The following is a 26,640-nucleotide window of genomic DNA, read 5'->3' as shown; positions in this document are numbered from 1 at the left end:
CAGATTATCTGGTAGTGTTTTTGTTTTTGTTTTTGCTGTAAAGTTGAGAGTGATACTCTTACCAGCTTTCTGTATCCCAAGTGGAAGCTGGAAATCTAGCAACTTATTCTTTTTTTTTTTTTTAATGTTTTTTATTTATTTCTAGGAGAGAGAGAGAGACAGCATGAGTAGGGGGAGGGTCAGAGAGAGAGGGAGTCACAGACTCTGAAACAGGCTCCAGGCTCTGAGCTGGCAGTCAGCACAGCGCCCGAGGCGGAGCTCGAACCCACGAACCGCGAGATCATGACCCAAGCGAAAGTCGGACGCTTAACCGACTAAGCCACCCAGGCGCCCCTCTAGCAACTTATTCTTAAAAGTAAGGTGAGTAAGCATCAGTTGTGTTTTCCAGGTATGGCTGAGGTGTAGAAGGGGCACTAAGCATCTTGAGAGATGAACAGAAGCTATTACAAACTGTTAATTGTCTGAGTCCATCTGGCCTACTGTCACAAACTATCACAGACAGGATGGCTTACAAACGATATTTATTTGTCACGGTCTGGAGGCTGCATGTCCAGGATCAGAGTGCCAGAGTGGTAGAGTTCTGGTGAAAGCCTTCTTCCGGGTTGCAGACTGCCAACTTCTTGTTTTGTCCTCACATGGTGAAAGCGTCCAGGGCGCTCTGTTGGGTCTCTTTTATAAGGCACCAGTCCCAATCATGAGGGCTCTACCCTCATGATATAATCCCCTCCCAAAGGCCCATCTTCTAATATCCCATTGGGAATGAGAGTTTCAATATATGAATTTTGAGGGGACATGAACATTCAGACCAAAGCAACCTTTTATTCTGAGGAAAAATATAGAAGAAACCTAAGATCAGGTCACAAGAGAAATAATTTTCTCTACCCTTTGAAGAGACTTCTTGTGAAAACTCTTTAGTATAAGCTATTCTAAGTTCTTATTATAACTGTCCTGCCCCATACCTGGAATCAGCTATTTCTCTAGAGTCTTGGCTTCTTTTAGTGAAAAATGATATTTCAAGAACAGAAGGGTACAGAAAGTGCCTATAGCTACTAGATTGGTCATTGTTTCAAAACCTCTTCTGTGGAGAAAGCTAAAAAGTACACCACACACACACACACACACACACACACAAACACACACACACACACACTAATATTTTAAACACTTTATTACTTCCAAAAATTCAGGACTATAAGTTTTTTTACATAACCTCTTTTTTTTAACGTTTATTTTTGCAGAGAGTAAGTAAGCAGGGAAAGAGCAAAGAGAGAAAGGGACAGAAGATATGAAGTGGGCTCTGTGCTGATAGCAGATAGTCTGACATGGGGCTTGAACTCACAGACAGTGAGATCATGGCCTGAGCTGAAGGTGGACCTAACCAACCAAGCCACCCAGGTGTTCCCTTAACCTCTTCTGCTTTGTTTTGTTTTGTTTTGTTTTTTTTTAATTTTTTAATGTTTTATTTATTTCTGAGAGAGAGAGAGAGAGAGAGAGAGACTGACAGCTTGAGCAGGGGAGGGTCAGAGAGAGAGGGAGACACAGAATCTGAAGCAGATTCCAGGCTCTGAGCTAGCTGTCAGCACAGAGCCCGACACGGGGCTTAAACCCATGAATCGTGAGATCGTGACTTGAGCCAAAGTCAGATGCTTAACTGACTGAGCCCCCCAGGCACCCCAGCCTCTTCTGTTTTATATCTCTATCTTCTTTCTTCCTACACTAAACTTCCTAGTTTTTAAGGGAATAATGGACTTTGAAAAATCTTACAATTACACACTTTATTCCACATATCAGTCTCAAGGTAACAATAGTATTTCCAGGGCAATATAATTACTAAGTATAAATTGTTTTGAATACTTTTTTCCATATCACTGCTATTTTTTTGTAGTTGCACTATATCTACATTTTCTAATCACATGGCCATTACATTCAATATTCTCTCCCTTTTTGCTTTCATTTTTGTCTTAGTTCTACAAATAATAATGCTTAATGTTACTAACCAGTTCTTATGTTGGTGTTTCTTTAGTAATTTTAGTTTTTTTTGAAGTCTGTTCTTTAGTAGATTCCTCAGGAAGGACCCATGAGAACAAGATTCCCTGAATTCTTGAATGTTGATAACAATTTATCTGTATTCTTTTTTCGAAAGTACATTTTCTCTGGGTGTAAAATCTTTGCCTCACATTTTTTTTCTTTGATTATCTTAGATACGTTGCTTCTTCTCTTCTGGCGTGAAGTGTCACTTTTGGAAAAAAAAACTACTTCTCTTTTGCTTGTAAGTCACTTGTTCTTTCTACCTGGATGATGAAAGCATTATGTCTTTATATTTAATGTCTTATAATTTTACTATAATATTCTTGGGGTTGTTTGTTTGGGTTGATATCCTGAAGTACATGGCATGTATCTTTATTTATTTATTTAAAAATTTTTAATGTTTATTATTATTATTATTATTATTATTATTATTATTTTGAGAGAGAGAGAGACAAAGTGCGAGCAGGGCAGGGGCAGAGAGAGAAGAAGACACAGAACTGGAAGAAGATTCCAGGCTATGAACTGTCAGCACAGAGCCCGATGTGGGACTCAAACTCATGACGTGAGGTGAATACAGACATTCAACTGACTGAGTCACCCAGGCACCCCTGTACTTCTATTTATTTAATTAATCAGTTTAATTTTTTAATTTTTAAACTTTTTTTCCCTTTCTTTAGAGAGAGAGTGCAAGTGGGGGAGAGGGACAGAGCAGATGAGAGAGAGAATCTTAAGCAGGTTCCACACTCACTGCAGGGCTCCCCATGGGGTTAGATCCCACAACCCTGGAATCATGATCTGAGCCAAAATCAAGAGCTGGACTCTCAACCAACTGAGGCACCCAGGTACCACTGGTATGTACTTTTAAAATATAGTTTAAACTATTATATACATTATTTATAGAAAGTGTTCTTGAATACATTTTTTGTATGTGTTTTGTTTCTTTGTTGTTTTTTTGTTGCTAGTGGTGTTTGATTTTTAGGGACTTCTATTATCTATATGTGATTTGTTTTTGGCTATCCTCAGTATTTGTCACTTTCTTTCGCATCTTTTATTTTTTTCCATATCTTTTGACAAAATTTTCTTTTCTACTTCACTTTCTATTACTTTCAAATCGTTCATGACTGTGTACATTTATTCCCATAATCCTTATTTAGTCTTTATTTCTGAAATAATTTTTCTTTTCTCTTTAGTGTTTCCCTCTGAGTTCTTTTTTTTAATTAAAAAAATTTTTTTAATGCTTTATTTATTTTTGAGACAGAGAGAAAGCATGAGCTGGGGAGACACAGAGAGAGGAAGACAGGAGCCGAGTGGGCTCCATGCTGATTAACACTCAGTGCTAATCCCAGCAAGTGCCCTCCTCATTGTCCATCACCCACTTTCCCCTCTCAGTATATGGGCTTTTCTAATTCTGATTTGTGGTGACCTTTCACATCGAGGGTCATTGTTAGAAGCTGGTAGTGGGAGAGAATACCCATTTGTTTGGTCTGAGAGCCTTCCATAACTCCTGGATGCCTTTTACCACTTTTTCTGGGATTATAATTCCTCTTATTCAGGGATTGCCTCTACAGTCCGATGCCCGTGCTTGCTCCATGCCACTGTACGGACATATTTCTGATGACCGTTACTGGTCTTAGGTTGGGTACCTGATTCAAACTGAGTCTAGCCCCATGTCTTTTGATCTTGGCCCTGTGTTCAATCTTTTCTCATGACTGTTGGCAACCAAGTTTTCTGCCATATGAAGAAAGTTATTCTGCCCCCTGAGAAAAATGGAGCCCAAGATAACTGAGAGATTCAGAGATGAGTGTGGAAAAAGAGTTCTGGCTGCGTCTGGTCACAGTTATTCCCGAGGAACCGCTGTTTCCATGACCTCCCCCATCTGGCTTGTTCTGCCTGATACCTAAATCTCTTTTCATGAAGTCTCCCTAATTACAGAAGCATGTTTGAGTGGGAGTCTGTTAGCAGAAAGTGTACATCTAGGAATGTCTGTGCATTACCTTTCACATAAACAATAATCAAGTTTAGAACATAAGCTTAATTTCTGTAAGAACTGTATTTTTTTTTCATTTCAGCTACTTTTATTTACTTTTTATTAATTTTTTTTCTTTTAAAGGAAACATTTGGAAGAGGAGGGTTTTTTAAAAATGTTTATTTATATTTCAGAGAGAGATACAGTGGATGAGCAGGGGAGGGGTAGAGAGAGAGGGAGACAAAGAATCCTAACAGGCTCCAGGCTCTGAGCTGTCAGCACAGAGCCAGATGTGGGACTCCAACCCATGAACTGTGAGATCATGACCCGAGCCAAAGTTGGCTCCTCAACTGAGAGCCACCCAGGCACCCCGTCCACATAATTTTTAAAAATCCTCTACTGTGTCTATTCTGCTTCTTTTTGTACCCAAAGCAGGCTTTCATTTTCTATTCTTTTCTTATTTCAACCAATATTCTTTGTATCTCTGCCTTTATTTCAGCTGTTTTGTTTGTGAAGATGCCTTCTTCTGTTTTTATAGAGGCTCTGAGACCTTTGTGAGCACCCTGAAGTCTTGGAAAATTCTTACATAATTTTAAAGAAAAGAATTTTCAGAGCCATGACCTCCCTTAGTCTTTAGGGAAATCTCTCCCTCTCTGCCAAATGTTTTCCTTCTCTTCGGTTTTAATAGGCTCCACTGTTTATTTCCTGAATGCACTGACTCGGGAAGAGTTATCCAGGATGGCATTTTTCAACAAAGTTTAGTTTCCTTAGTCTCCTTTGTTGTTCATTTGGGCTCAGACAACGTTACTCTTTCAAATCTAAACCTGAAGGCCAGGATATAGCATTCTACTTTCATTCTGTGTGTAACGCCTACTGGCATTCATCCCATCTGACAGGGCTGGTGCTATCGTGAACCTTGTGCTCTGGCTGTGCTGGGAACCGGTGATCTGCTTCTGAGTTCCTGTGAATGAGCACACCCATCTCACACTCTCAGCTCTTCTGTGTCTGTTTTGTTTTTGTGGGCTTCCTCCTCCCCCCACTTCAAATACAAAACATCCTTAGAATACTACCTTAATACTCCTCTCTACTTCCTATTAATGGAATGGAAGAATAAAAAGAGAAAAGTGCTGATAGAGATAATATAAAAGGAGGAGAGAACTCTGGTTACTTCTGAAAATATTGTTTGCTTGTTTTTCTAGAGTCCAGCCTCTGCTTTCTAGGGTTAGGTGTGTAAAGGAGAAATGAATTAGAGGTTTTTTCTTTCTTTTAATGTTTGTGTATCTAATTTGAAAGAGGGAGAAAGAGTGCGAGTGGGGAAGGGGCAGAGACAGAGGGAGAAGGAGAATCCCAGCTAGGCTCTGCACTGTTAGCACAGAGCCAGACATGGGGCTTGAACTCATGAATCATGCACAAGATCATGACCTGAGCAGAAATCAAGAGTTGGATTCTTTTTAAATTTATTTTATTATTTTTCTTTGATAGTTTATTGTCAAGTTGGTTTCCATATAACACCCAGTGCTCATCCCAACAAGTGCCCTCCTTCATGCCCATCACCCCCCTTCTCCTCTCCCCCACCCCTATCAGCCCTCAGTTTGTTCTCAGTATTCAAGAGTCTCTCATGGTTTGCCTTCCACCCTCTCCCCAACTATATTTTTCCCCTTCTTCTCCCCCATGGTCCTCTGTTAAGTTTCTCCTGACCCACTTATACGTGAAAACATATGGTATCTGTCCTTCTCTGCCTGACTTATTTCCCTCAGCATAACACCCTCAAGTTCCATCCATGTTGCTACAAATGGCCAGATTTCATTCTTTTGCATTGCCATGTAATATTCCATTGTATAGATAAACCACATCTTCTTGATCCATTCGTCAGTTGATGGACACTGAGGCTCTTTCTATGGTTTGGCTATTGTTGAGAGTGCTGCTATGAACATTGGGGTACATGTGCCCCTATGCATCAGCACTCCTGTATCTCTTGGGAAAATTCCTAGCAGTGCTATTGCTGGGTCCTAGGGGAGTTCTACTGTTAATTTTTTGAGGAACCTCTACACTGTTTTCCAGAGGGGCTGCGCTGCACCAGTTTACATTCCCACCAACAGTGTAGGAGGGTGCCCATTTCTCCACATCCTCGCCAGCATCTAGAGTCTCCGTATTTGTTCATTTTAGCCACTCTGACCGGTGTGAGGTGATATCTCAATGTGGTTTTAATCTGCATTTCCCTGATGATGAGGGATGCTGAGCATCATTTCATGTGTTTGTTGGCCATCTGGATGGCCTCTTTGGAGAAGTGTCTGTTCATGTCTTCTGCCCATTTCTTCACTGGATTATTTCTGGATGTGGAGTTTGGTGAGTTCCTTATAGATTTTGGATACTAGCCCTTTATCTAATATGTCACTTGCAACAAGCTTTTCCCATTCTGTCGGTTGCCTATTAGTTTTATTGATTGTTTCCTTTGCCATGCAGAAGGTTTTTATCTTTATGAGGTCCCAACAGTTCATTTTTGCTCTTGATTCCCTTGCCTTTGGGGATGTGTCAAGTAAGAAATTGCTGCCGTGGAGGTCAAGGAGGTTGTTTCCTGCTTTCTCCTCTAGGGTTTTGATGGTTTCCTGTCTCACATTTAGCTCCTTTATCCATTTTGAGTTAATTTTTGTGTATGGTGTGAGCAAGTGATCTAGTTTCATTCTTTTCCATGTTGCTGTTCAGTTTTGCCAGCACCATCTATTAGAGAGGCTGTCTTTTTTCCATTGGATACTCTTTCCTGCTTTGTCAAAGATTAGTTGGCCATACATTTGTGGGTCCAATTCTGAGTTCTGTATTCTATTCCATTGGTCTATGTGTCTGTTTTTGTGCTAAAGAGTTGGATTCTTAACCAACTGAGCCACCTAGGTGTCCCAAGTCAGAGATTTTTTTATTTTTTATTTTTAGTGACTATCTTTTGCTTCTGGGTCAAATGATTAAGGTACAAAGTCCAATAATTTGCTTATCAACCTATCTCCACTTGAATTTTTTAAAATGCTTTATTTATTTCTGAGAGAGAGAAAAACAGTGTGAGCAGGGGAGGGTCAGAGAGAGAGGGAGACACAGAATCTGAAACAGGCTAGCTCCAGGTTCTGAGCTAGCTGTCAGCACAGAGCCCGATGTGGGACTCGAACCCACGAACCATGAGATCATGACCTGAGCCGAAGTTGAACACTTAATCGACTGAGCCATTCAGGTGCTCCAGCCTATCTCCATTTGAAATGCATTTAGGGGAGATTGCCTGATTTGGGTACGTCATTTTTTTTCTTTTGCTCTTGTCACTTACTGTCTTTCTTTTATCTTCATGGATGTTTTCAAGAAAGATGGCAGACCAGACACATCTTTTTTAAAAATTAATTAATTAATTAATTTTTAACTTACTTCCAAGTTAGTTAGCATATAGTACAGTGATGATTTCAGGAGTGGAATCCAATGATTTATCTACATATAACACCCAGTGCTCATCCCTACAAGGATCCTTCTTAATGCCCCTTGCCCATTTAGCCCATCCCCTCACCCACAACCCCTCCAGTAACCCCCAGTTGTTCTCTATATTTGAGTCTCTTATGTTTTGTCCCCCTCCCTGTTTTTTTTATATTATTTGTGCTTTCCTTCACTTATGTTCATCTGTTTTGTATCTTAAATTCCACATAGGAGTGAAGTCATATGATATTTGTCTTTCTCTGACTAATTTCATTTAGCATAATACGCTCTAAGTCCATTCACGTTGTTGCAAAAAGTAAGATTTCATTCTTTTTGATTGCTGAGTAGTACTCCATTGTGTGTGTGTGTGTGTGTATATATACATACCACATTTTCTTTATCCACTGATCAGTTGATGGACATTTGGGCTCTTTCCATACTTTGGTTATTATTGATAGTGCTGCTATAAACCTTGGGATGCATGTGCCCCTTTGAAATAGCACATCTGTATCCCTTGGATAAACACCTAGTAGTGCAATTGCTGGGTCATAGGGTAGTTCTACTTTTAATTTTTGAGGAACCTCCATACTGTTTTCCAGAGGGGCTGCACCAGTTTGCATTCCCACCAGCAGTGCAAAAGAGATCCTCTTTCTCTGCATCCTCGCCAATATCTGTTGTTGCCTGAGTTGTTAATGTTAGCCATTCTGACTGCAGCAGACACATCTGATCTGCTTTTATGTTCCACATTAAATTACATTTGATTTGGGGGGATGTTGTACTAGTTTATGAAGACAAAATTCTTAGTATATTTCACAAAAGCATGTTTATCTTTTTATTACAAAAGACAATGAAACAGGGATGGCTTCTATTTCTATGTCTTCTCTTTCTGGAGCACAAAATCTCTAGAGTATACTGAATAATAGCATGGACTTTGCAGCTACATATACCTGTGTCTACATCTAGGCAAAACCACTTTCTAGGCTTTGGGCTATATGCAACCTTTTTTTTCTTTTAATGTTTATTTATTTTTGAGAGACAGAGAGACAGCATGAGCAAGGGAAGACAGAGAGAGAGGGAGACACTGAATCAGAAATAGATTCCAGGCTCTGTGCTGTCATTGCAGAGCCTGAGACAGGGCTCAAACTCACGAACTGTGTATACTCAACCTTTATGAACTTCATTTTCTCACGTAAAATGGAGGTAAGAGTATTTACCCTTTTAGTGTTCCTGTGAGGAATATACTTAGCATTGGGTTTGCATATTATAAATACTCGATAGGTGGTAGCCATAATTGATTATTCCATGTATGGTAGGAGACATTATCTTTGAATTTCCTAAGTGCATGTGAAATTCATAAGCATTGTAAATAAGATTAGGTCTTATTCAATACTTTTAGAAAGCGATATTTATGATAAAGACCTAGGCCATTACATAGCTAATATATAATTATTATAACAACACACCAAAATAACCTTCCTGTCCTACACACCTTACCCATATATATTAATCTGTAAACATGGCTCTTAAGCGATTTGTGTAGACATTTAGTCATTCACTTTGGAAGGTGGCAACTGGTTCACACAGAATATATTTCTAAAATAAAGTTGTGAATTTGCTTTGCCTACAGGTGTGATAATGGTCTCTTAAGAAAAGACAATCTTGATTATTGGTTGATCAAAAAACATGTTTGCATCAAAGCTGGCATTCCTCTGAAAAGAGAGTCTACGTATATTCTGGGCAACATCACCAAACCATTTCACGTGCCAGGAAGGTTACCAACGATATCTACTGAGAGCCAATTCTTGACTATACAGCAACGAATTCCACTGTCTAGAGCTTATCCAGCCACACTGTTGCTTATCCTCTTCTCACCCGGAGGCTCAGCCATCTTTCCGATTTCACCATTTGTTGACTTCCTCACCTCTGGAATTAGTCACCTTCCACAAAGGAATGTTCACTATTTTACTTCTGATAGCAAGATCTGAAGGAGAAATTTGAACCTGTAATCTTTAACAAGGTGTCAAAATATGTGAATTTTATTTATTCGGGATTTAGTTATCCTTAAAAGTAGCATAGTATATTATTTTATTATTTTTTAAAAATGTTTATTTTTGAGAGAAGAGAGCACATGAGGGCAGGGAAGGGGCAGAGAGAGAGGGAGACACAGAATCTGAAGCAGATTCCAGGCTCTGAGCTGTTAGTGCAGAGCTGGACACAGGGCTCGAACCCACTGATGGTGAGATCATGACCTGAGCTGAAGTTGGACGCTTAACTGACTGAGCCACCCAGACGCCCCTATATATATATATAATTTATTTTAAAACATATCCAGCTCTCTATGGTGTATGGAAAAAGAGACAAAAAAGAAAAAGTTTAGCAAATGCTAGTTTATAAAGTAAAAATGAACAGTCACGAAGAAGGAACTGTTGGTTCAGAGGAAAGCTGACTTATACAGAAAGGACCTTCACTGCTTTGGATCCAGGAGGACGGGCGATTAATATACGGGCTGACACAGATGCGTGTCTTCGAGAAGTCCCAGATGCCTCTTGCTAGGTATGTAAGTGTGGGCAAGTCCCTATTCATATCTTTGAATCTCACCATGGCTACTCACATTCTGAAGTGTGGCACAAATATAAACTCCATTATGTTTGTATAAGTTCTTCTAATGTGGAGATATTGAGAAAATGCAAGGGCTGCAGTTCAGAACAGCACAGTAAATATCTTCTTTGCTTGGAGAAATTACACATAGACTCTCCTGGATTAGAGACAATCCTGAGTGAAGGGGACAAAGGAGCATAACATAACGGGTAAGAGCATGAGCCCTGGAGCCAGACTGCCTGGATTTGAATCCCAATGCTGCCACATACGTGGTGTGTCATCTTCAGCAGGTTATTTATCTTTCTTTTCCTCAGTTTCCTCATCTCTAAAACAGGGGTGGTAATGATAGTATTTATCTTACAGTGTTGTTACAAGGATGAAACAAATTAATATGTTAAATTAATTGAAATTGCTTAGCATCTAGCATATAATACATGCTATAGAAATACTTATTAAAAATTTTTGATGACAGAAGAATCAGTTCTTTTATTTTTACTTTTTACTTGAGAAAGAGAGAGCACAAGTGGGGCAGAGGGGCAGAGAGAGAGAGAGAAAATCTCAAGCAGGCTCCATGATTATTGCAGAGCCCAACATGGGGATCAATCCCATGACCCTGCATCATGACCTGATCTGAAATCAAGAGTTGGACACTCAATCAACTGAGACAGTCAGGTGCTGCAAGAAAAATCAATTCTTTTTTTTTTTTAGGTTTATTTATTTATTTTGAGAGAGAGAGGGAGAGAGAGAGTCCCAAGCAGGCTCTGCACTGTTAGCAAGAGTCTGATGTGGGGTTCCAACTCATGAACTGTAAGATCGTGACCTGAGCCAAAACCAAAAGTCAGATACTTCACTGATTGAGCCTCCCAGAGCCCCCCGAAAAATCAATTCTTAAACAAATGGTCTCAGTGACAATTCTGTGTTAAGGGCATACCCTGTATACATGAGTGCTTATTACGTGAGGGTTTGTTACTCTAACTCGATATCATGTGGTTTGAAGAGGAACTTAAAATTAATGAAAATCTATGTTTTTATTTTGCATGTAGGACTTTTAAAAAATGAAATGGATTATAGAGGATTGAACGTAGTATATCATGAACTTGACACTTGAAGTTTTGTAGCAATCATAGGAGATCTACTATGTAGATCTCTTACGATTGTCACAGCACTATATCTGAATTTGAATAGCACAGGCTTCCCTAACATCCCTAAGCAGGCCGCTGAGAAGGGCATTTGAAAGAAGACTGGGTTCCGCATAGTAGGACCAAAGCACTCACAAAGCATTATAAGTAGCTGCACACAATTCCACAAGAGGAAGCCCTGGGGCAGCGTCATATCTAGTGGACAACTGGGTGGGGAGTGGATGGGAGATTTCATTTTGCAGCATAGTATCGTGACAGGTTTCCCTGTTCCCACTTGTTTGCTCCGGGTCACAAGCTTTGACCAGCAAGACCTGAGTAGATATGACAGTTGTCTCATTCTATGGAAACTTAAATGCAATTGGCTGCTTTATCTTGGACCCTTTTCCTCCTGCACTTGACCATGAGAATAGCAGGTTTCAGACAGTGGCATCTGAGTTAGGGAATGAGAAGACATGATGAGGCCTGCTGAACCCAGCTGAGTTCAGCAGGGTCCGTCCGAGCCACAGTCTTCAGGTAACATGAGAAATAGGTAGGTGCTTGTTGGAAGCTGCTGAGCTATTGGGGCTGTTTGTTCCTGTGACAAAAGTTGACACATACAGCGCTGCTTGGTATAGTTTCCTCATCTTACCCTTCTGAGAACATGGTCTAGTGGTCTAGGGACATTTACAGTGCCCTAAAAGCACTTTGGTACATTAGTCAAACGTAAATGTCCTTATTAGCATACTCACAACACCCATTTGTTCTAAAGACAGTAAATCTAAGAGCTTATAAATAGATATTCTGCATAGTTGGGACCCTTTTTGTTTATATGCGTGAAGGATTAGTAATAGGTTGTCTTTCTCTACTGCTGTTGCAAAGCATCACATATATTGGTGGCAACCACTTGAATTATAATAATTTATTTGGAGTAGGTGGAATGATAGTAATACTCCGACTTTACATTTCTACAGCTTCTTTTGTCTAAAGGATTCAAAGAACTCTTGGAACTGCATCTCCCTGATTCTTCCAATTCTTGCACAAGCAGTGAAGTAGCTCTAATTATGCCACAAGGTTTGCAAGGTAGAAACAGGCAAGCAAGTGAAATGATGGTTCTGGGCAATAAAATATCTGGGTGTTTCAGATTACGTAGGTGAAATATCAATGGCCAACTCAATTTAAAGTAATTTCTGTTACAATTTATTATATACAGTATACTATTTTGGGACTCTAAATATTTTGGCTCTTCAGTGGAAAAGAGCAGGGGACAAATTAAGTAAATGATATAATAAATTAAGATGAAGCATCTATTTTCACCCCTACTGCATACATTCTGACAAATTTCCTCACAACTATATAAAAGTGTTATAATTTTAATTTTTTCTCCTTTCATTCATTGGAATTTTTGAAGGATTTCTTTGTGGTTAAGTACATAATTCAGTTATAAAAATTTAATAAATACAAGAGAACAATGTGTAATCTTGGCTAACATGGTACACAGTTCTAGATATTTCTATTAAAGTAGGCTTATTCATTGTGAATTACATTTCTTCAGAGCCTTAATTATGTTTTCTGTGCATGATTTACCAAGTTCTGAAAGAGACATATTAAAATCCTTCATTGTAATCATGACAGTTATGATCAAGATTACTTTTCAATTTTCTGTTCATTCCTTTTCATTCACTGAAGGTTTTAACATTATTCACCACTACCCTTGTCTTTCCTCTTGATGATTTTAGCATTCGTGTAGATGAATCACTCAAAACCCTTTTCTCTTATTTTATTTATTTATTTAAATTTAATTTAAATCCAAGTTAGTTAACCTATAGTGTAATAATGATTTCAGGAGTAGAATTCAGTGATTCATCACTTACATATAACACCCAGTGCTCATTCCGACAAGTGCTCTCCTTACTGCCCAGCACCCAGTTAGCCCATCCCCCCACCCACAACACCTCCAGCAACCCTCAGTTTGTTCTCTTTACTTAAGAGTCTTTTATGGTTTGCCTCCCTCTCTGTTTTTATTTTTCCTTCCTTTCCCTTATGTCATCTGTTTTGTTTCTTAAATTCCACATATGAGTGAAACTAGATGATATCTTTCTCTGACTGATTTATTTCACTTAGCGTAATATACTCTAGTTTCATCCACATTGTTGCAAATGGCAGGATTTCATTCTTTTTGATGGCTGAGTAATATTCCATTATATATATGTATATAAATATGTACATATTTCACATCTTCTGTATCCATTCACCAGTCAATAAACCCTCTTCTCTTATCAGTTATTTTTTATTCTACCTTTCATTAGCCACTCTCTCCCATACCTATATCTTGTTATTACCAATAATTAAAAAAAAATTCTATTGCAAGTAACCAAAAACGGTTTTAAATATTTGACATTCTGTCCACCATCTTTTCCTATCTTTGTAGCTCATTTTCCACAGTAACTGTTCTTTAGTTATTTTTTGTTTTTAAGTCTTTTTTAAAAAATTTATTAATTTTTAAAAATTCACACCCAAGTTACTTAGCATATAGTGCAATAATGATTTCAGGAGTAGAATCCAGTGATTTGTCACCTATGTATAACACCTAGTGCTCATCCCAACAAGTGTCTTTCTCAATGTCCCTTATCGATTTAGCCCACCCCCCACCCACAACCCCTACAGCAACCCCAGAGTTGTTCTCTATATTTAAGAGTCTCTTATGGTTTGTCCCCACCCCCCATGTTTTTATATTATTTTTGCTTCTCTATAACCATTTTTTAACTACCATATCCAGTCCATGGATCCCACTGCATTTATTAACCATCATCCTCTCATATTTCATTTTTTCGACTTTCCAGCCTCCATTCTATGCTGCTTTAAAACTCCAGCTCTGGTTACGTGCGACTCTCTACCTACCCCATGCTTATGAGTGAACACTGAAATGCTGCTGGAGAAAACTACCAATCAGGTTGGCTAGTTTCGCTTTTCATTTATGACCATGGGAGGGACACTATGTGTCTCTTCTACTACATCCCCCACTCATTTAGGAAACCATTTTACAGTCTCTGTTTTGCAGTTTCCTTTTGCACAAGCTTGATCTTTCTTCCCATTTCCTCCCTCTCAGCTAATAACATCACTCATATTTCACTGAGAAAATAGAAGTTCCCAGAAGACAACTCCCAGCTCTTCTCACCAGCAGGCTTAGCTCCTCACATGGATTTCTACACTCTTACCCACCCTCTCTCAGTCACCATGATGGGTCTCAGCTGCTTCGCGGGACCAATTCTTCCCTTTCTGTATTCAGTCTTCTAGCCGTTTCTCTACTCATGGATCTGTTTGCTCTAGTCCACCAAGTATTCTTTCTCTTTCCTTCCCTCCTGCATCACTGATCTTTCCCTCTCTAACGATCCAGGGGATCATTCCCATTGGTATATAAACATAGTGTAAAATGCCATTAAAAACACAAAGCCTTCTTACATCTTATACCTTCCCCCAAGATATGATACCATTTCTCTGGTTTCTTGAGATACTCATTATGTCCAATTCTCGCCTTACATTCTCTCTTGAGCCCACTCCACTCAGGCTTTGTCCTTCCGGTGCACCAAAGCTATTCTTTGCAAAGTTATGGAAGACCTCCAACTCGCCAAATCCAGTCATCAGTTCTCAGTCCTCATCTTCAGTTTCTCACCAGCATTAATTGCTTCTTCCTTGAAATGCCTCTTGTAGTGTCTGGGACAGCTTGGTCTCCTGATTTCCCTTCTAACTCCCTACCTGTTTCTGTTCTGTCTCCTTTGTAGCTCCTCCCCCCTTTCTCGTGTCTAAATGTTGGAGAGCCCCCCCAGGTCTTGGGACTATGCCTCATTCTCTTCTCCATATACAAGATTTTTCTGATTTTTCTCAAGGCTTCATATGTTGACAACTCTTAAATTAGCTTCTCCTGTCTTGGCTTCTCCCCTGAGCTCTATACACTTGTAGACCCAACTTTCTATCACCTCCTAGGTGTCTAACAGGCGTTTTGAACAGAACTCTTGATTTTTGTGTTCTCTTTGTCTTTCCCATCTGTATGACACCATGATTCAGCTAATTATCTGTGCCCCAAATCTAGGAGGGACCTTTGAGTCCACTCTTTTCCTTATACCTCAACATCAATATATGATCTTTAAAATATAGCTCAGATTCATTCATTTCACAGCACTTACACTGCTATCACCTTCATCCGAGCCTCCATAATGTCTCTTGGGTTTCTCAAAGGCTCCTCACCCCACCTCCTGGTGTTCTTTGCACCTCCTTTCAGTCAGTTTTCAGAACAGCGGTCAGTAATGTTGTCCAAAGCAAAACTGCTTACAATCTTTTAATGGTCCCCAATTCTCTTTAAAAATAAAAATTCCCTGCAATTCTACATGATCTGGCCCCAGCAATCCCTCCAACTGCATCATCCACACTGTCTGGCTCTGTCAGCTCCAGCCACACCAACTTGCTCACTTGTCTTTGCACACTCCAAACTTGTTCCTGCCTTAGGGTCTGTGTGCTTGCCCCTCACTTCTCCTGAGATGTGCTTCCTCCAAAACTGCAGATTGCTTTCCAGGTGCACTAAATTCTTTTGTTCAAATAGCACATGTTAAGAGAGACCCTTCCTTGAAAATCCACTCCTAGTTAGTCCTTAATATTCTCCTTTAGTTTCTTATTCTGCTTTATGAGATTATATATTTCTTTGTTTATTGACTATTATCCTTCATGCTAAAACGTAGGTTCAGTGATTATGAGAAATGTGTCTATCATGTGAGAATCAACTTATTCACTGACATACCTCTAGTGAATAACCCTTAGCATGGTGTAGGTACTCAATATATATTTGTTGAATGGCTATATGTTTGAATTATTTTTGATATTTGACATAACAGCATTGTTGTATCCTTTTTGTGGATGGTAAGTTTTATAATTTAAAAATATTCTTTGTTCCAGTTAATGTTCTGGTCTTAGACTTTAGCTTATCTGATACCAATACTTTTTGCCCATTTTCTTTTGTTTACATTAGACGTCTACATCTTTGTGTATCTCTTTCTAGTTATTAACTTGTATTCATAGTGGTAGCTCCTGTTTCATTCCAATTTGGCAACTCCAGATTGAATTGTTTTTTGGGATTAGTGGCTTTAGCAGAGGCTAAACCCACATAGAAACATTAACAGTTGGAATTCCTTTTTTTAAAAAAAAAATGTTTATTTATTTTTGAGGGAGAGAGACAGAGCATGAACAAGGGAGAGGTAGATAGAGAGGGAGACACAGACTCTGAAGCAGGCTCCAGGCCCTGAGCTATCTGCACGGTGTCCGATGCAGGGCTTGAACTCACAAATCATGAGATCATGACCTGAGCTGAAGTTGAACACTTAACCTACTGAGCCACCAAAATGCTTGAACAATTGGAATTCAGGCAGGTTTCTTGGAGTTGACACCTTGAATAAGAGCCTTCTCATGGGACGTGGAAGGGGTGAAGGAAAAGAATGGAATCTGTGGGCTCTCTTCACTTGTTTTTGTTGAGTTTGAATATCATTTGTGTACAAGAAGCTAGGATGGAGGTGCCTGGGTGGCTTAGTCCGTTAAGTATCCGACTTCTGCTCAGGTTATGATCTCACGGTTTGTGGGTTCGAGCCCCACGTCGGGCTCTGTGCTGATGGCTAGCTCAGAGCCTGAAGCCTGTTTCAGGTTCTGCCTCCCTCTCTCTCTGTCTCTCCCCTGCTCATGCTGTCTCTCTCTCTCTCTCTCTCTCAGAAATGAAAAAAAAAAAAAAAAAAAGAAGCCAGGATGGGAAGAAATGTGGTCTTAGGTCAAGTTGTTAGTAGATAAGCATATTTGAGAGCCCTAATGTTTTGCTCTGAGTGGCATGTTTTCCACCAAGCTCATTTCTGAATAGATTCTGGTACTGAATGACAGTACATGAGAGAATTCTGCAGGAATTTTACCCACTTACTGTAAATCACATTACAGTTAAACTTTTCTCTGAACACCATTTTCACAACAGTTATTCTAACCTGGGACCAAGACTGTCATTTCTCCCTCATTTTAATCCTCAATATTGCTGTTCAAGGCCCATCTGCACTCACAGCTGAATGGGGAAGATTAGGCAGCTGTGAACAATAAAAAGACTGAAGCACATTTATGCTCTCTTGGTGACATGTCCAATGTGATGATCCTCAAAAATTTTTAATGTTTTATTTATTTCTGAGAAAGAGAGAGACAGTGTGAGCAGGGGAGGGTCAGAGAGAGAGGGAGATACAGAATCTGAAGCAGTCTCCAGGCTCTGAGCTGTTAGATCATGACCTGAGCCGAAGTCAGGTGCTTAACCGACTGAGCCACCCAGGCACCAGCCATCACCCCATGTGATGATCTTTTAAAACTCTGTCTCACACCCCCCCCAAAAATCATAGAATATTTTCTCTTGTCACCAACTCTAAGTCAGTTGCTAATACTGTAAAACTAATTCCTCACTGTTCTAAACAAGTGTGTCACTCACCTAAATATCCTTTTTGACAGAAGCAACTAGATAGCTAATAGTCCCTGGTCATGTGAATAAAGTAGTAAAAGAAACATAAATTTGAAGAGGCCATCTGGGGATTTTTATCCCTTTTAAATTTTATTATAAACTTACTACCTTCAGAAACTTCTGTAATATACCAGCAGGTAGAGGTCCAAGTCTGACCATCAGATCCAAGAATGAGAGTAGATTCTAAGACGTATTTACCGGTAGCACTGATTTAGCCAAGAAGATCTGTACAGTCGTCCACTGGACATCGAAGCTTGCTTAACTGAAATTCACAAAAATCAATACGACTTTCTTAAACTTTTATATTTCAGGGCACTTGTGGATTGATTGGTAAGTCTCCTCTGTATTGTGAGGCTGAGAAAAACAAAGAAACAAAAACCTCAAGTAAAATTAAAGACCTGGGGAGGATTTCCTGTTCCTGCTTTGATAAGTAGGTTCTCTTCCTTGCCAATTTGTCAACTTTCTTTTTTTAGCATTTCCTAATATTCACTCATTTATTTATTCATTTACTCATTCATTTATCATTTACTGAGTAATTTCTATGTGTTAAGCATTGCTCTCAGATCTATCAGTGAACAACATAGACAAATTCTTGCCTTGTGGAATGTTCGTTTTATTAAGGGGAAAATAATGTTGTAGGAATAAGCAAATAGACACATAAAACGACAGTTTGTGAAAAGTGCTGTAGGGAAAAATAAACTTGAGAACCCAGAGGGTAGTCATCCTCATTATTGAAGAGTGGCAATCTTTTACTCTCTAGTATGTGATTATTAGATATCCCATTTAAAAGGCATTCCAGCTATCATGTTGTTAAATTTCAAGACTTGGTTTTGTTTACGATAATTGTTCTATGCAGGAGTACCCAGAATGGCTGCATTGGAATTTCCTGGAGGTCCTTATTGAAAATACAAATTCCTGGGTCCCACCCAAGATGCAGTACACCATAATCTTTGTTGGGGGTAGGGGGCGGGATAAGGCCTTAGCTTGTGTGCCATTGAGTGAGTATACTGGCTAAGTGGATATACTGGCAGGCTAGGAATCACTGCAGCTATGTAAGGAACATAAAGGGTATTAAGCACAGTCATTCTCTCAATTATTAATAGATGGAGAAATCTGTTAGGAACAGTGTGGGACAGTCTGTGGCTTTTGTTGACCTTTCCTCATCCTTAGTCTCTCTAGGCTGGAAAAGGTCAGAATAAGCTTCATGACCTCAATGTAGAGCTTCAGTTACTGAGATTCCTGTGGCACATCAGGATCACTTTGAGGTCAAATTGGGCAGGTATTTTGGTAAATGGGGTGGGGATTTATAGTTGGGCATGACTGTGATATCTAACTCTTTGAACTGAATGCACAATGGTTTGAGATAAATTGTGGATGTGCCTCATGCGATAGAGAATAAGAGATGATCACTCACATCCGAGGTGTGGCTGTATTGTGACAACCTTAGCAACTTAACAGGCAAGAAATGCACCTGATTTTCAAAAATTACGAGATAGTAATTTTTTTAGTAATTTTTGACTCATGTTCAATTTTTTAAAAAAAATTTTAATGTTTATTTTTTAGAGAGACAGAGACCAAGCATGAGCAGAGGAGGGACAGAGAAAGAGAGGGAGACACAGAATCTGGACCAGGCTCCAGGCTCTGAGCTGTCAGCACAGAACCCAACGTGGGGCTCGAACTCACAAACTGTGAGATCATGACCTGAAGTGAAGTCAGACACTCAACCCACTGAGCCACCCAGGTGCCCCTGTTCAATTTTTAACAGGACTTTGGACAATAATCTTGCATGGAGTCACTAAGTTAATTAGCTGCAATATTATTTGTAATTAGTCAACCTCAGATCTATCAGGATGTTATATTGCTTGAGGTTAGAGATTCTGTGGAGGATTTAATGACTGTGGTCATATTCTGTGGCGACCTTTCACATATCTACCTTTAGACTGATAAATCACCTGAGGAACTTAAAAAAAAAACCCTGCCCCACCTCCAGATATTTGGAATCAATTGGTCTGAAGTTGAGTCTGGGCATCTGATTTTTTTTTTTTTTTTTTTTTTTTTTTTATTAAACATCTTTTTTTTTTTTTTTTTTTTTTTTTTATTAAACATCCTGAGTGATTCCGCTGTGTGGCCCGAGGAGAGGATTACTGTTCTGTGGGTTACAAATGTGGTGCCTCGGCCTTCCTCTGTCCTTGCACAAGAACAGACCTCCTTTGCTCTTATCAGGCCCCATCTCTTCCCCTAATTTTTGTATTCAACCAGAAACATAGAACACATTAGCCACACCCAGGTACCTGTCAGGGAATGGGCTCTTAATCGTATTTCTACTCAGTAACCATCAGATGTTAATGCAGATAAACATTACTAAACATCTTCCCATAAAAATTTATTGAGTTCCACTCAGATAAGGGAAAAGAAAAAACCCAAGTATTACTATAAAATGAATAATCACTAGTTCCTACTTTTTAGCCACCAGCAGAATGTCTTAGTTATTGTAAACTTTCTTGTGTTTTTACTTTTAAAATGTTTACTTATTTATTTTTAAGAGAGTGAAATAGAGTGAGAAAGCAGGAGAGAGAATCTTAAGCAGGCTTCATGCTCAGCATGGAGCCTGACGCTCTCATGAACTGTGAGATCATAACCTGTGCCAAAATCAAGAGTCTTTGAAGCTTAACCAACTGAGCCATGCAGACAACCCATCTCTTGTCTTTATATAATTGTGTCTTACAATATTTAAAAATTTTGATATGTAGAGATCCCTTGTCCTTGCATTTGGATGACAAGCTTTTAAAAGAAGGGACTTTGTCTATTATGTTTCAATCTTTTACCTCTCTTATGTTTCCAGAACAAAAATGGTGCCAGGAATCTGGTAGGTGTCTGATAAATGTTTTAAAAAGGATGAATAAATTAATAAATGAACAATTGATCCTTGCATCTCAGGTGACAGAATTTTAATTGTACCTCCTTAGAATTGTAAATATCTAGGGAAATGTATCAAGCATTTTAAGTCCAACAATAAAAGCAAGTACCCTAAGTTCTATTAAGAAAACCAAATAAATCCCGATAGTGACATCCTTTCCTAGGTAGAGTCAGGCCTTTGTCTTCTTTCTGCTGAGTATTCTGTACTCCATACCTTTAGCAAGTCCACAGCTAAATGAGAGCCTGTATGCATGCTTAGCAGAAGAGGCGATGGATGGCAATTTATCAGTTTCTTTCTATGTTGGTGGCTAAAACTTATGGCTCTCAGCACTCCCAGTTGCCAGTGATTGATGGGCTTGTTTACTACTTCTCCCTTTGGTCTGGAGGGAGATACTGAGTGGGGTTTCTGCCAGCACTCTGGAAGGTTTGGCTGAGTCCCAGAGCCAAGAGTTCTGCAGCCCAAGCTGTGTTTACCCCTCAGAAGCCCTTGGGCTTTGGGGGATTTTAATCACTTTCCAAACAGATGCATTGCTGTTAGGATGGACAAGGTATTGAAACTCGCACTCTGCTCAGTAGAACCTAAATTCTGTTCGGTCATGAAAGTGTCCATTTTTTGCTTCCAACAAAGAAATTACGTGGAAAATATTGTGTCTTCCAACTTCATTCCTGTTTCCACAGTTACGTTTCTGACCATAATAGAGAGGCTACTAAATTCTAAGCTCAGGTTATGAATAACACCTCTTTGGTTGAACAAGAGAGTTAAATGGAAGCTTATATGTGAGATTCCACTAAACTCTCTGTGCAAGCTTACACAAAATAGTATGCAATTTGCAACTTTGAGAAAGAGAATTATGTGTGTGTGTCCATGAAGAATTATGTTTCACACATACAGGTGACATGTGTTTACTTTTCATTATCTGACAAGGTCCACAGATAAGGGTACCTAATTGACAAGGTTACCTAATTGCAAACATTGGCTTTCACACAAAAATAAAACTTACTTTTAATTTCATAGAACTGTCCTATGAAGAGGAACAGTTAAATTCTCACCAGAATTTAAGCCAAAAATAATAAAAAATCTTTTTTTCTTGTGCCTTCTTGTGGCCAAGAAAACATCATATACACAGTCTGAGAATTGACTTGTATTGCTTTGTACGCCTGGCATCCTCTCTCTTTCTCCCTTTTATCCATCCTGTACTAGGTGTTGCCTTCTCTGAAAAGCCCATAGAAACCAAATCTGGTATTTTTATTGTGTTGAAAGGATTCTGGTAAAAACAGGTTCTGAATAAACATGACAGGTGTCAAGAAGAGCAGCTGGATTTGGGTTCGAGGTCTAACAGATGGGAAAACATGAAACTGGAAATGGAGAGAACAAACCTTTGGTTCTCTGATACAGACACCATTGTGGTTGTGGGCTTGTGACCATTTCTAAGAGCTGCTAGCCACCAGCCTTCATCAAATCGTGACGCTGAGTTCAAAGTGAAGAATGTCGAGAGAATGATATTGAAGACAGATGTCCCTTACAGGGATAGCAAGAGAGGGGAGGAGTCTGTATCTACGGACTCAAAATTTTGGTTAGATAAATACACTGTTTTTCTGAACATATCTTTGGTGAATAAAGACTCTTTATAAAAAAATTGCCTGTGCTATAGTAATAAATAGATATTTTATAACTCGTGCTAGGTTTTCTACCTTTGCAACTTCTGATTCTTTAGGTCATGTGAGTCAGGATCTGAACACTGAATATTGTCAATAACAAATTATTTCACTAGCTCTAGTCTTTGTAGAATCTCCCCGTACCCTAGTGTTTCTGGAAACATCCAAGGCATTTTTTTTTTTAAGCTCACCAATATACCCTTTTTAGCTATAACAGGTCAACTGCCATTTCTTCTTCTTCTGCTCTTAACTTCCTGAGGGGTCTGTTGCCGAGAACCTCAATTTTCAGCAAGTCTTGTAAGAGAGCATTTCAATTGCTGCCACCATGTACAGCATATGTGAGTCACTATGCTGGGACTCTTTTGGCTGCAAGTGACAAGAGCCAAGGTTAATTGTGTCTTGATTGGCTGATGAAATCCAATGACAGGATTGCAGTGATCTCAGGAGCATGGGGAATGGGGGAAATCCAGCCTTCTCAGGAGTCTTCCTTTCTCATCTCTTTCTTTTGTCTCTGCTTTATTCTTTAAGAAAAAAAAAATTAATGTTTATTTTTGAGAGACAGAGCATGAGTGGGGGAGGGGCAGAGAGAGAGAGGGAGACACAAGATCTGAAGCAGGCTCCAGGCTCAAAGTTGTCAGCACAGAGCCCAACATGGGGCTCCAACTCAGGGGCTGAAGTCGGTTAAGCTGAAGTCGGATGCTTAACTGACTGAGCCACCCAGGTGCCACCTCTGTGTTATTCTTATCTTTAGACTAGCTGCCTCTTCTCCAAGCCACATGTTGATAGTATCTAATCCTTGTACTTCCTAATCCAGGCTCCCGAAAGTGAACGTCATCTCTAGAATTTCTAGAATTTTTCAGGCAGGGGCCTTGTTGGCTCAGTGTGGGTCTGTGCTCTCCCCTGGATCAATCAGCTGTGGCTGTGAGGAAATAATACTATGGCTGAGCTAGAGACAGCGTCCCACTCCTGGACCAGTCAGTGGGGGTCAGCCAGCAAGCTCACGTGCTTACCCGGCTGCTAAGTGATGTGTGGTCAGCAGTCACATCTGTCTTCATCACTACTGAATAGACCTTCTTAGAAGTAGGCATTTAAAAAATTGCAGAAAGAATGGATTGTGTGTGTACATGCGTGTGTGTGCATGTGTGTATGTGTGACGTGGAGGGTTGGGGAGTAGAGAAGAAGGGTTTCTCATACATTTGTAACACTGTCTTTTCTCGCTGATGCTAGAGCGGCAACACTGAACCGGATGGAAGGTGTTCCACAGTTCCAACGTCATGCTGATTTCTAACGGTGCAAACTCTGGGTGTCATCTCTTCTACGTTCCGTGCTCCAGTGAGGTAAAGAGAATTCCTTTCCCATGGCTGCCGCTGCTGCGGTCTGCTCACATCTGCTGAGGTCAGGCTGTGCTCGAGCTGTTCTTGCGTGTTAGTCACTGGCACCTGGGAGTAATGGTAGACGGCGGATGCTTCTGCCCTTGTTCATGCAGGCCACACAGGACCGTTGCTGACATGGGGAGAGCCTTCTCCTGCTCACAGGCCAGAGTCTCTACAGCAGTGGAGGGGGTTTTTATGTGTTCCTTCAGCTGCATCTGTGGGTCCTTCTCTCTGGGACTCCATGGTGAGTTCATTGCTGGAGGGCCATCTCAGACCCCAATATCATGTTCCGCTGTTAAAAATTCCCCTTTCTTCTGAGATTATGGCATCTGGACTGTGTAAAGTTTGTGTTCCTGAGTAATCCTTCCTTTAGGATCAGTTATTTCCCACATGTTCCTGTGGGCTTCCTGCAAATCATGCTGTGGTGAGTCTGCTCTGTCCTCCAGACATGCCTAGACATGGCTTAATCTTGACATTGGAGGTTTTTTTTTTTTTTTTTTTTAGATGTTCATTTATTTTTGAGAGAAAGAGAGAGAGAGAGAGAGGGAAAGAGAGAGCAAGTGAGTACATGAACTGGGGAGGAGCAGAGAGAGGAGACAGAATCTGATGCGGGCTCCAGTCTCTGAGCTGTCAGCACAGAGCTCTACACGGGGCTCGAACTCAACAAACTGTGAGATCGTGACCTGAGCTGAAGTCAGACACCTAACCAACTGAGCCACCTAAGCACCCCTAAACATGCTTGAATCCTAAAGTGCACATAATTTAGGCTTGAACTGGACCCCTGTGCGGGTGTGGCTGCATAGAGTTAGTCAGAATGCCCTAACTCATGACTTCTATTTGTCCATTTCAAACATCCCACACAGGAGGGTGGTTCAGGACCAACTTTGGGTGTCCTTGGGAATGCTGAAAACTGTGTCTTCCCAAGCTCCACCCTACCCTTCTTGTGTCCATTTATTTCCCTTCTGGATGATGATTGCCCTTTGCCTCAGAGGTATTGATCCACCTAGGTATTCATGTTAAAAACATGAAAACCTTTTAAATATCTGCTGCCATACTGGAATATAAATTGTTTGCTGATTTAATTGTGTACGTGTGTGGGGAGTTTCATTTACGCTGCTCTAGCCAGGGGAGAGGGAGGTGCTCTTTGGCGCGTGGTTGAGCTGGTGGAGGCAGGTAGGACTGAAGGCAGCCTCTTTCCAAAGATTCCATGTGTCCTTGGAGAGAATGAGTCAGGAGGAAGCCACACAGAGGGGCCTAGAGGCTTGTTTTCAGGAGCTTCAAGGATGGAGAGGTAAGAGGTCACTGTTACCTGCTTCTTTGGGAGCTGGAGCTCACCCCAGAGATACTGTCCCCCAGGCCACCAGCTAGTGAGCTGACAGCTTCCCCTTCCTTTCTTCCCTGGCCTGGGTGCAGGTCAGCGTGGACTCAGTTTCAGCCACTCACTCTTGTAGCAAAGTGGATATTTTTTCAAACGTACTGTGTTTACTTCTTATCGATTTGAAAGTAGTGGCAACACAATGGAAAACAATTTGGAAAACAGAAAAGATGAACAAATATGAATGTTTACCATTCAAATGAAAAAGGTCAACTTTTTTGATATATAATAATTCCTTTGCTTCTTTTCTCAGCAGAGTTTTAAAAAATAAGCACAAATAGGAAATAGTTTGATCACTCGAAAGCAAACTTTTCTATCCTATTTGTTTTACTTATCCATTCTATTTGCCTTTTATATACATTTTCGCATGGTCTTCATAACCCTTTGGCATGTTTTCAACATAAATTAAATTTGGTATTTAATTATATTTTCACCCCCTGATACAGAATGCTTCCTTATTTGATTTTAACTTCTGGAAATAAGGCTTCTAACAATGGAATCTGTTTTTAGAAAAATCCTCTTTAATAATAGATGTGATGCCGCAGTCAGTTTGGAGCTTAGAGCTCCCTTGATAACGGAATTGGGTCATAAGACTGAACCATTTTGCTGGTTGAGATAACCCCAAACACCCATCCATCATTAAGTTCAGTTGGGTAGTTATGTAACCCAGTGTAAGGGAAAGGGAGAGGAAACATGTTGTATTTCATTTACCATACATGGCCTTCATGATTTGTAAATTCAGAGAAAGGGAATTTGCTACTTCTCAGGCCGGTTCAGGGCTGAAGCTTCTTCTCATCTCTCACTCTATTTTTTTTTTTTTTCTTTTATGTCTCCTCCAAAAATCTCAACAAAATTTATGTAATTTCTTTTTCATTGATGATCTGGGTAGAAAGGACAGCATCTTACTCTTTCAGCATGCAGAAAGTAAATTTGAGAATTAAGCCACTTTCCAGAGAGTTCAACTTATCTTCCAAGCCCGGTTACCCAAACAAACACAACCCCAGACCACTTCCCAACGGCCTTAATTATCTGACTGTTCAGGTCCATGTGGACTACTTTGGACTGGATTGTTTTAATATTGCACTTTCGGTATCTACCTTTATTTACCAAAGAGAGGAAAGTTTATGTATCATTGTGAATGTCTCACCGATTACTTTAGAATTCTGCCCTGCAGTAAAAGCTGGTTTTACAAGTTTTCTGGTTTGAAAGAATGACAGAAAACACCCCTGAATAATTACCGGGGTAATTCTGGAACTTTGCTCGCTGTGGCTTTAGGCACCACATTCATTAGCTCTACAACTCAAATGTCCATCCTCCAAAACTGGGATGAACTGTGGAGATCAACCACCTCTGGGCAGTCAGTGTCCTCAGAGAGCAAGGGACGGGCTGGGGAGGGGAGGTGCTATTAGCTTCTTTTCTTTTTCAGTGTGGACAAAACCCCTAGTGTGTTAGATTGCAAGTTTATTAAATTTTATTTGTACCCATAAATAATTTTAAGGAGACTTTGTGTAAAACAAGTTAATCTGAGAGACCATCTGTTTTGGCTTGTGGCTTTGCATTCTCTCTTCTTTGTCTTCATTCTACCTCCCAAATTTATTTCTAATTCTGATTTTGCCTGGTAGAGAAGGTTGAGTTGGCATGTGTGTCTT

Source organism: Hyaena hyaena, unplaced genomic scaffold, assembly GCF_003009895.1.
Source record: "Hyaena hyaena isolate Hyena2069 unplaced genomic scaffold, ASM300989v1 scaffold_722, whole genome shotgun sequence".
Classification (NCBI taxonomy): Eukaryota; Metazoa; Chordata; class Mammalia; order Carnivora; family Hyaenidae; genus Hyaena; species Hyaena hyaena.
The sequence above is the reverse complement of the archived record's forward strand: the minus strand, read 5'-3'. Positions refer to the sequence as shown.